The following is a 12272-nucleotide window of genomic DNA, read 5'->3' as shown; positions in this document are numbered from 1 at the left end:
AATAATCTATTTACATTGTTCAAACATGTCAAACGTTGTTTAGCATCAATCTTTAGAGCCATTTTTAACGTGAAACATCAGTAATGTTTCAACCCGACCTCTCCTGTGTCTTGAAAAACGTCTTTGAAAAATGTATCGCATCACATGATTGCGCAGGTGCAGCCAATAATGAAGTGACGACATCCCAGGGAGGTCAACTTCTCTTCATTGCCATCCGGTCTCTGTTCATCATAGACGCTTCAAACAACTTTATAAAGATCGTTGACATCTAGTGGAAGCCGTAGGAGTTGCGAAATGAATCCTTTCTCACTATGGTATCTATAAAACAATGACACTAAATAGTACAGTCACAAAATTCAAAATTTTTTTATCTATTTTTCACAGGTTTTTGCCTGCAATATGAGTTTTGTTATACTTACAGACACCATTCAAACTGTTTTAGAAAATTCAGAGTGTTTTCTATCCGAATGTGTTAATAATATGCATATCCTAGCTTCTGAGTTGGTGTAGGAGGCAGTTAAAAATGGGCACATATTTTTTTCAAAATTTCTCAATACTGCCCCCGAGCCTCAACAGGTTAACCTGTTAGGGCTAAGGGGCAGTATTGACACGGCTGGATAAAAAACATACCCGATTTAATCTGGTTACCACTCCTACCCAGTAACTAGAATATGCATATACTTATTACATATGGATAGAAAATACCCTAAAGTTTCTAAAACTGTGTGAATGGTGTCTGTGAGTATAACAGAACTCATATGGCAGGTCAAAACCTGAGAGATTCCTTTACAGGAAGTGGCCTGTCTGACCATTTCTTGAACTTCTTTTCCATCTCTATCTTTTACTAAGAATCTCTGCTCTAACGTGACACTTCCCACGTCGTCCATAGGCGCTCAGAGCCCGGGAAAAAACAAAATGTCGTCATTCCAGCCCCAGGCTGAAACACATTATCGCCTTTCTCAAGTGGCCGATCAAGGGACTCTGGGCTTATGCGCGTGACCCGACCGCCCCCGCCTTTGTGATTTTTTCCTCTGTTTGCCGAAAAGGAGATTCCCTGTCGGAATATTATCGCTTTTCTACGAGAAAAATGGCGTAAAAATTGATTTTAAACAGCGGTTGACATGCTTCGAAGTACGGTAATGGAATATTTAGAATTTTATTGTCACGAATTGCGCCATGCGCGCGACACTTCTTTACCATTTCGGATAGTGTCTGGAACGCACGAACAAAACGGCGCTATTCGGATATAACGATGGATTATGTTGGACCAAACCAACATTTGTTATTGAAGTAGCAGTCCTGGGTGTGCATTCTGACGAAGACAACAAAAGGTAATCAAACTTTTATAATAGTAAATATGATTATGGTGAGTGCTAAACTTGCCGGGTGTCTAAATAGCGAGCCCGTGATGCCTGGGCTATGTACTTAGAATATTGCAAAATGTGCTTTCACCAAAAAGCTATTTTAAAATCGGACATATCGAGTGCATAGAGGAGGTCTGTATCTATAATTCTTAAAATAATTGTTATGCTTTTTGTGAACGTTTATCGTGAGTAATTTAGTAAAATGTTAGCGAATTCCCCGGAAGTTTGCGGGGGGTATGCTAGTTCTGAACGTCACATGCTAATGTAAAAAGCTGGTTTTTGATATAAATATGAACTTGATTGAACAAAACATGCATGTATTGTATAACATAATGTCCTAGGCTTGTCATCTGATGAAGATCATCAAAGGTGAGTGCTGCATTTAGCTGTCTTCTGGGTTTTGGTGACATTATATGCTGGCTTGAAAAATGGGTGTCTGATTATCTCTGGCTTGGTACTCTGCTGACATAATCTAATGTTTTGCTTTCGTTGTAAAGCCTTTTTGAAATCGGACAGTGTGGTTAGATTAACGAGAGTCTTGTCTTTAAATAGCTGTAAAATAGTCATATGTTTGAGAAATTGAAGTAATAGGATTTTTAAGGTTTTGAAAATCGCGCCACAGGCTGCAAGTGGCTGTTACGCAAGCGTCCCACCTAGCCCATAGAGGTTAATGACATTTAAAAAGCAGTGCATTAGCATCAGCAATCAGCATCAGTGCCGCTGGTTTGCATTTCTCTTGAAATTAATATACACAGTGTACAAAACATTAGTAACACCTTCCTAATATTAGGTTGCACCCCCTTTTGCCCTCAGAACAGCGTCAAATCGTCAGGCATGGACTACAAGGTGTCAAAAGTGTTCCACATGAATGCTGGGCCATGTTGACTCCGATGCTTCCCAAAGTTGTGTCAAGTTGGCTGAAGATGGCGGGGGCATGGAAGGGTTCGACCAAGTTAGCTGCTACCAAATCTATAGTTGTCTAACCTCCATTCCCATTTGCAGGCCTGGTCTGAGTAGCTGGCACAGACAGGCAGTGCGATAAAGGGTGTCCCAGCAAGAGAGGGCTGCTGCCTCTATCCCTCAGCTGAGTGGCGCTAATAGGAAGAGGAAGCCCGGATAAAGGACCCTTGTCATGGTGTAACCACAGCCATAATGAGGACTGGCATCTGATGGATTACCTCGACTAATTTCTCAAAGGCTGGCCCATTTTCCCCCATCACTCTCCGCCATCCATCCCCACTCCTCGGTGGGTCTAACAAAGGCCACACTTTCTAAATGCCATTTGTCCTAGCCCCCGTTCAGTGAGAATTTATTCCACTGCTCATTATTCCTCAATAATAATAAATCAATTGTTTTTTTCTGGGACGTGTCATGCGAAAATCGGGGAGGTTGAATACTGTATAGTGTGAGGATTTTAAAATGATGTGATGTCACCCCCTCCAGGTCAAACATTTGATGAAATACAGTATCAAGTTATATCGCCATATAAAATGCACATCTTCAGGAAACAAACATTTTGGCGACAGCATCTGGCTTCAGAATGAAGCGCAGAACAGATATATGATATATGGCCCAGATTCCTTGGAGGCTTTAGCTCATTCAACACAAAGCATTTTGGCAGTGGTACAGCAAGCTCCCCCCACCCCCCCAACCCCCCTCGTAGATTGTTAAATACTGGATAGGTCTAAGCAAAATGGTGGAAACTCCACCTAGCTTTCAGAACGACTATGGAGCTTTATTTCTTATGATACCTATCCAATCCTTCAAGATTGGCTACAGAGAATCAAAAGGGACTAGGATTTAGGGCATAAGGATTGGTTTGGGACTGGGTGCGCCATGTGTGGGCTTTTGAAGCTGGCCATGTGTTTGTTGATGCTTGTTGGGCGAGGGCCAAAGCCAAGGCTCTGTAACAGGAAATAAACTTGGCCATTCCGTAAGACAAGGGGAAATGGAGCTTGTCTATTCAGAGGGAGGCTGCAACGGTATTTACTATTTACCTCAGTTTAGGGAGCCCCTCGACCACCATAAATTCTTGTGCATGCATCAGTAAACTGCCATGCCTTCCTGGACGCCGCTGAGTTTGTTTAGTTTCCCTGGACATAAACAAATAGAAGGGCTGCCTTTTAATTGCGGCGGAAATTTGTCGCCTGACTAGCTAATTAAATCCTGTCTCCAGCCATCCTTGCCCAGGCGACCACTCAATGCCGGCATGCAGGCGAGACACACCGAGGCGGTCTGAGTTGGCCGAGAGGCAGAGAAAGAGAGAGACAGACAGGGAGAAAGGAGAGAGTAAGACAGACAGAGGGAGAAGGAGAGACAGAGAGTGAGAGATGTTTTGGATTCTTCCAGAGGTAATATAACATGATGTACCATAAAGAGTTTATTGGAGGTATGAATTTAAAGAGAAGACTGAAAGCATAATAAATACATGGTCATAAGAGACAGAGAAATGGGGGTATATAGGGAGAAAGAAATACAGTAAGTGGGAGTGAGTGATAGAAAAAGAGAGACGGAAAGAGGGGATAAAGAGGGAGAGAGAAAGAGTAGGAGTAAGACATTTGGGTAACACTTTACTTGACACCCAGTGTCATAACACGTTATGACACAGTAATAACCAAGTCACAATGTCATAACATCTGACATAACTTGTCATGACCCATATGAACACCTGTTGTGATATATTGCATTATTTTATGGATGGTTATGACATAGCCTACATAAGAGTATCAAATTATTATTTTCCCTGCCAAGAAGTTTCCTTTCATTAAAATTTGTCTCTGAAATCCTTTGTTTTTGTTCTAATGAATTCTTTGCAGTCATGTTTTTTTCATAATATTTTAAATAACTTGTAGAAAATACACTTTATGACACTGTCATGAACCATTATGACCCTCCTGTGTCACTTTACTTAGACAATGAAAATATACTTCATGACAATTGTTACAGGCTTTGGCTTTGGTTTTTCAACTTATGTTTTGAGGTCGGACTTTGGCATAGCTTGGGAGCACAACTTCGTTAGTCAATATGTGTTAGAACCTGTGCTGGTTGCCATCTCGTCATGTGTTTCACCTGTACTGGCCCAGGTTCTATTTAACAGTGGTTAGCCAGTTGTCTTGATAGAGCCGGATGTCACGACTACCGCCAAAGTCGGCCCCTCTCCGTGTTCGGAGGGTTAACACCTTTAGTTGGCACTACCTATTTTGATAAACAAACAATCCTTTGTCTGTTTTGCTTCACCTTTCTGGTTTGCTTCCTGTCTAAGTTTGGTGTGGGCTTTAATTTTATTTGCTTCTTGGGCAAATTTAGTGGGCACTAATGGTGGGTGTCTTAGGTTCCACTTCTTATTGCTAGCTAACGTTCAGAGGACATCCCCATGAGTGTCTTTCAAAACCCCTGCGTTGGTTTTTGGTCAGTGACTCTTTGTTAGTTCCCCCTTCTGTTTGAATGACATTTTTGGTGGGGAACATAACACAATGTCAAGATGCATTATGACCATCCTGTGTCACTTTACTTGGAGTAAGAAAATATATTTTATGACACTGTGAAAAAGCGTTATAACCATCATAATCATATAAGCCAGATAGGCCTATCACCTACATGCTCTTATATCAGTCATCAGTCCTCCTTGATTCTGTGCCTGCATTCATCCCAGTCATCAGCAACAGAATAATGGGATCTGACATCAATGTGTGTGCAACTACAATGATAATTTAACATGGTCATAAAAAATAAACATACTGTTGACACGAATGCTATGGTGTAATGGATTGTTTTGCCTTGTGTGGTAGGTTGTGGGTTTTAACCTCTATGGGACCGGCGGGACGAATTCGTCCCACCTACGTAACATCCACTGCCAGCCTGTGGCGCGATTTTCAAAATCTTCAAAATCCTATTACTTCAATTTCTCAAACATATGACTATTTTACAGCCATTTAAAGATAAGACTCTCGTTAATCTAACCACACTGTCCGATTTCAAAAAGGCTTTACAACGAAAGCAAAACATTAGATTATGTCAGCAGAGTACCAAGCCAGAAATAATCAGACACCCATTTTTCAAGCCAGCATATAATGTCACCAAAACCCAGAAGACAGCTAAATGCAGCACTCACCTTTGATGATCTTCATCAGATGACAACCCTAGGACATTATGTTATACAATACATGCATGTTTTGTTCAATCAAGTTCATATTTATATCAAAAACCAGCTTTTTACATTAGCATGTGACGTTCAGAACTAGCATACCCCCGCAAACTTACGGGGAATTCGCTAACATTTTACTAAATTACTCACGATAAACGTTCACAAAAAGCATAACAATTATTTTAAGAATTATAGATACAGACCTCCTCTATGCACTCGATATGTCCGATTTTAAAATAGCTTTTTGGTGAAAGCACATTTTGCAATATTCTAAGTATATAGCCCAGGCATCACGGGCTCGCTATTTAGACACCCGGCAAGTTTAGCACTCACCATAATCATATTTACTATTATAAAAATGTCATTACCTTTTGTTGTCTTCGTCAGAATGCACACCCAGGACGTCTACTTCAATAACAAATGTTGGTTTGGTCCAAAATAATCCATCGTTATATCCGAATAGCGGCGTTTTGTTCGTATGCGTTCCAGACACTATCCGAAATAGTAAAGAAGTGTCGCGCTTGGCGCAATTCCTGACAATAAAATTCAAAGTATTCAATTGCCGTACGTCGAAGCATGTCAACCGCTGTTTAAAATCAATTTTTACGTCATTTTTCTCGTAGAAAAGCGATAAAATTCCGACAGGGAATCTCCTTTTCGGCAAACAGAGGAAAAAATCCCAAAGGCGGGGGCGGTCGGGGTCACGCGCATAAGCTAGTGTCTCTTGATGGGCCACTTGAGAAAGGCGATAATGTGTTTCAGCCTGGGGCTGGAATGACGACATTCTCTTTTTTCCCGGGCTATGAGAGCCTATGGACGACGTGGGAAGTGTCACGTTAGAGCAGAGATCCTTAGTAAATGATAGAGATGGCAAAGAAGTTCCAGAAATGGTCAGACAGGCCACTTCCTGTAAAGGAATCTCTCAGGTTTTGACCTGCCATTTGAGTTCTGTTATACTCACAGACACCATTCAAACAGTTTTAGAAAATTTAGGGTGTTTTCTATCCATATGTAATAAGTATATGCATATTCTAGTTACTGAGTAGGAGTGGTAACCAGATTAAATCGGGTATGTTTTTTATCCAGCAGTGTCAATGCTGCCCCCTAGCCCTAACAGGTTTTAACACATGCAGGTGTCATAACCAACCATAAAGTAACTACCGTGGTAGGTTTTGTGGGTTTTTACACTCTTATCTAGTGGTCATAACAAGCCATAAAATAACGCAACAGGTCATGACAGTGTTATGACAAGTTGTCAGATGTTATGACAACACGCTGAGTGTCAACTAAAGTGTTACCGAAATTTGTGTTGCCTCTTTGTCGACCCTCCCGCGAGCCACTACAGTGCCCCTTATAGTAGTGCCATGAGTTACAGAAGTCAGGGAGGTTCACGTGTTAGGTTCTAAATAACAGTGTAAAAACTGACGGACAACTAAACGTCTGTGTTTATGGGCATATTCAATCAATCCCTATCCCAGTCTGCTGTTCCCACAATTGTTCCTGTTCCCAAGAAAGCTAAGGTAACTGAGCTAAACAACTATCACCCCGTAGCACTCACTTCCATCATCATGAAGTGCTATGAGAGACTAGTCAAGGACCATATCACCTCCACCCTACCTGACACCCTAGACCCACTCCAATTTGCTTACCGCCCCAATAGGTCCACAGACGACGCAATCACAATCACACTGCATCTAGTGGAAGCCTTAGGAAGTTCAAAATAACCCCACAGACAATGTTGTTTGAATAGGGATTAGATAGAAAAACTACAAGTCACTTCCTGGTTGGATTTATTCTCAGGTTTTGGCCTGCATATGAGTTTTGTTATACTCACAGACATCATTAAAACAGTTTTAGAAACTTCAGAGTGTTTTCTATCCAAATCTACTAATAATATGCATATTCTACCTTCTGGGCCCCTGTAGCAGGCAGTTTAATTTGGGCATGTTATTCATCTGAATTTCTGAATACTGCCCCCTGTCACCAAGAAGTTAAGGTCACAGTTATGAAAACTTAGGACACTAAAGAGGCCTTTCTACTGACTCTGAAAAACACCAAAGGAAAGATGCCCAGGGTCCCTGCTCATCCGCGTGAATGTGCCTTAGGCATGCTGCAAGGAGGCATGAGGGCTGCAGATGTGGCCAGGGCAATAAATTGCAATGTCCGTACTGTGAGACGCCCAAGACAGCGCTACAGGGAGACAGGACGGACAGCTGATCATCCTCGCAGTGGCAGACCACGTGTAACACCTGCACAGGATCGGTACAGCTGAACATCACACCTGCGGGACAGGTACAGGATGGCAACAACAACAACTGCCCGAGTTACATCAGGAACGCTCAATCTCTCCATCAGTGCTCAGACTGTCCACAATATGCTGAGAGAGGCTGGACTGGGGGCTTGTAGGCCTGTTGTAAGACAGGTCCTCACCAGACATCACTGGGAACAATGTTGCCTAAGGGCATAAACATACCGTCGCTGGACCAGACAGGACTGGCAAAAAGTGCTCTTCTCTGACGAGTCGCGATTTTGTCTCACCAGGGTGATGGTCGGATTCGCATTTATCGCCGAATGAATGAGCGTTACACCAAGGCCTGTACTCTGGAGCAGGATCGATTTGGAGGTGGAGAGTCCATCATGGACTGGGGCGGTGTGTCAAAGCATTATCGGACTGAGCTTGTTGTCATTGCAGGCAATCTCAACGCTGTGCGTTACAGGGAAGACATCATCCTCCCTCATGTGGTACCTTCCTGCAGGCTCATCCTGACATGACCCTCCAGCATGACAATGCCACCAGCCATACTGCTCATTCTTTGCGTGATTTCCTGCAAGACAGGAATGTCAGTGTTCTGCCATGTCCAGTGAAGAGCCCGGATCTCAATCCCATTGAGCACGTCTGGGACCTGTTGGATCGAAGGCTGAGGGCTAGGGCCATTCCCCCCCAGAAATGTCCGGGAACTTGCAGGTGCCTTGGTGGAAGAGTGGGTAACATCTCACAGCAAGAACTGGCAAATCTGGTGCAGTCCATGATGAGGAGATGCACTGCAGAACTTAATGCAGCTGATGGCCACAACAGATACTGACTGTTACTTTTGATTTTGACCCCCTCTTTGTTCAGGGACACACTATTCCATTTCTGTTTGTCACGCCCTAACCTGAGAGAGAGGGTTTGTTTCTCTATGTGTTTAGGACAGGGTGTGGGGTGGGCATTCTATGTTTTGTATTTATTTGTGTTGGGCCGAGTATGGTTCCTAACCAGAGGCAGCTGTCTATCGTTGTCTCTGATTAGGAACCATACTTAGGCAGCCTTATTTCCACCTGTGTTTGTGGGATCTTATTTTTGTATTGCTTTGTGTGCGTACAGAATGTGACGGTCATATTTACTTTGATGCACTCTGTTAGTCAAATTTTTGCAGTACTGTTTAAACTAGATGATAGGAACACTGTGGACAATTTTCAGCAAGTAACAACCATGAAATACAGAAATAAACAGTTTTTCATAAACAAGGTCTAAATCATGTTTGATGCACTCTGAAAGTAAAATGTGTTGCATTACTGTATAAACTAGATGATAGGAACACTGTGGACACTTTTCAGCAAGTTGCAACCATGAAATACAGAAATAATCAGTTTTTCATAAACAAGGTCTAAATCATGTTTGATGCACTCTGTAAGTCATATTTGTTGCAGTACTGTTTAAACTAGCTGATAAGAAAACTGTGGAAACTTTTCAGCAAGATGCAACCATGAAATACAGAAATAAACTGTTTTTTATAAACAAGGTCTAAATCATGTTTGATGCACTATGCAAGGGAGCTTGTCAGGCACGAGTCCTTGCAAAGCAGCAAGGAGGTGTCGTCGGCGTACTGCGTCAACTTTACACGGTGACCGCCACTTCCAGGGATCAGCAAGCCCCCAGAAGCTCAATGTACAGAACGAAGAGGAGAGCCAAGAGCGGGCATCCTTGCCTGACCCCAGACGAGAGGTCAAAAACGTCACCTAAGTGACTGTTTACGCTAACCCGGCACCCCGCTCCGACATATAAAGTAGGGATCCATCCTATAAACTTCTCCCCAAATCCTAATCTACCTAATACCCTGAATAGAAAATATCTATTCATGCGATCAAAGGCTTTCGCCTGATCTAGCGCTGCAACAATTAAAGGCAGCCCAGTATCTTCTACCCAAGCGATGGAGTCCCTGATCAACTGTAGGTTCAATCTAATTGAGTGGCCCTCTACCCCGCACATTTGATCCTCGTGGACGACGTAGGGAAGGGCTGTGCGCAACCGGTCTGCTAAAACCTTTAAAAGTAGCTTGTAATCTACGCACAGCATGGTCAACGGCCGCCAGTTGCTAAGGTCTGTTGCTTCCCCCTTCTTATAAAAAAGTGACAGCACACCAACACCCATTGATCCCCCCGGGACCCCCGTCTCAAGGATGGCCTTTAAGACTTCAAGGACCACTGGTCCAAGTATACCCCAAAACTTGAGATAAAACTCGCCCGGCAGCCCATCCATCCCAGGCACCTTCCCTTTTCCCATCCTCCTAAGGGCGCTCTCCACCTCTTCTAGGGAGATCTGAGCCTCCATCGCTTCTCTAATGCCCTCCGGCAATCGCCGGGACAAGTGTTCTAAAAACACATCCCCTGCTCTGCATCTAATTCCCTCTCCTTAAATAAACCTCGGAAATGATCAGTTGTTACCCTGACCATTTCCTCCGGTTTTCTAACTATGCTACCATCTTCTTCCCTCACCCCATGCATTATCTTCCTACTCTGTCTGCCCCTAACCGACTTAAAGAATATAGCGGAACAAGTCTCATTGTGTTCTAAAAAGATATTATGCGCACGCTCCAGGAAACCTCGAGCCTTCCGCTCCTGCAGCTCCCTGAGCTGCGCCTTCAGGTCTGTGGATCTCTCCCAGTCAATCGACCCGCCAAGGTTGCCTGCCTCGTACTCGAGTTCGAGCAACCTTTGGATACGATCCACCTCCCTCCTTTCCTCCCTTTTTGTTCTCTTACAATACCTATTATAAAAGCCCTAATCCTTACCTTAACTAAATCCCACCACTCCAAAACCCCCTCGCACATGGACCGGAGGCCTTCAAGCCCCTGAAAGAAACCAAAAAAAGGCGTCAACGAAAGCTTGCTCCTCCAGCACATCCCCCGAAGAGGCAGACTGGCGACCCCACCTGCAGGAGCACCCTGTCGTGGTCTGAAAAGAACACAGGCAACAGCCGCCCAGACAACTGACCCAAAGACCTGGATAGGAAAATATAGTCGAGCCTCCGCGCAACCCCCCGGGAGTTGCGTCATGTGGGACCCGCCATTGTCGGAGTAGTGTGCAGGCCTCCATCAATCAGACCATGGCAAGCCATTAGCCCGGTGATGGTGCCTGCACTACTATCACCACCCACCTCTAAATCTATATTAAAATCTCCTCCTATCACCAAGTGCCTATTTGTGACACACAGGGGCGCCAGACAGTCCACCATCTCCCTCCGGTCTGCCGCCACCTGTGGCCCGTACACCCCCACTAACCTATACCTACTATCCCTATAAGTGATGACCACCCCCAAAACCCTCCCCTGTATCACAACAAAAGTGCCCTCTACTTTTACCTCCCTATTCCCAAATAAAATTCCCACCCCCGTGGAATGAACCCCCCCATACTCCAAAATGACTCCCCCTTATCCCACTCCCTCCTAAATCTTTCTACATCCCCTCCATCCCTCAGGTGAACCTCCCGTAAAAAACAAACATCAAAACCCACCCCCTCTAAAAAACTAAAAGCCGCCCTCCTCTTAACCTCTCTGGGCTAGGTGGGACATTTGCGTCCCACCCTAGTCAACAGCCAGTGGAATCCCGTGGCGCGATATTCAAATACCTTAGAAACACACACACACACACACACAGAGACACACACACACACAATCCTGGCCAATGTTTTTTTTAATTTTTATTATTATTAAAATGGCGGGAAAACGGGGGACCCCATGAAGGGCGCTTTGCCCTTCTATCAGTTTGGATGTTTCTTCTTTTTTCATTGCATCTCTTCTTCTGCTAGCTGTTTTACATAGCTTTGTGTATTTTGTTTTCCTTGACAATGGGAGAAAAGTGTTGCACTGTTCCCAGAGGTACTGCAATACCGGGTCGATGCGTGGAGCAGACAGAGCAAGCCCCATTTCCGACTCCCTGTTCGAAAAATCAATTTCATATGTAGTTCCCCGATGGGGGACGTATCAGATATTAAACTGATAAGAACAGATTTTCTTTTTTTAGAAAAAATAATTTATTACGTACTATGCCATTCATTCTTTACAAAATCATACCTTTCATACAAAATCAATATAATGGCATTTTTAAATTACAAAACAAAATGAAAACCCCAAAACAAAACTCAGGGGAGCATCATCCCTCCCCGTCATCCTATAAACTACCTTTCCCTATCTCCCCGTCCCTAATCTAAAATAACCCTAGCCCTAATCCCCCTTCCACCTCTCCCGGGCAGCATGCTGCCCCCACTTCCTCTCCTCCCTCTTCATCCTCCCCCTCAGATCTCCTTCCACCCTCCTCACTATCCCTTCCACCCCCCAATCTCTCCCTGTCTTAACCATGTTCTGCCTGGCTTCCCACAGCCCCCGCTTAAAGAGGCTCATGAGAAGCCAGAGCAGAAACCTATCCCTATCCGTCCCCCTCGCTCTCCCTACACCTCTCCATTTTAAAATGGAGGGAACTAGAGAACAGTCAAGTGTGATGTCATCA

General features: G+C 44.0%; 1 pseudogene; it reads right to left on the bottom strand.

Annotated features, from left to right (window-relative positions):
• Positions 1 to 11622: 11622 nt before the first annotated feature.
• Positions 11623 to 11799, bottom strand: LOC123724735 (uncharacterized; annotated as a pseudogene).
• Positions 11800 to 12272: the final 473 nt, after the last annotated feature.

This window comes from Salmo salar, chromosome ssa10, assembly GCF_905237065.1.
Source record: "Salmo salar chromosome ssa10, Ssal_v3.1, whole genome shotgun sequence".
NCBI lineage: Eukaryota > Metazoa > Chordata > Actinopteri > Salmoniformes > Salmonidae > Salmo > Salmo salar.
The sequence above is the reverse complement of the archived record's forward strand: the minus strand, read 5'-3'. Positions and strand labels throughout refer to the sequence as shown.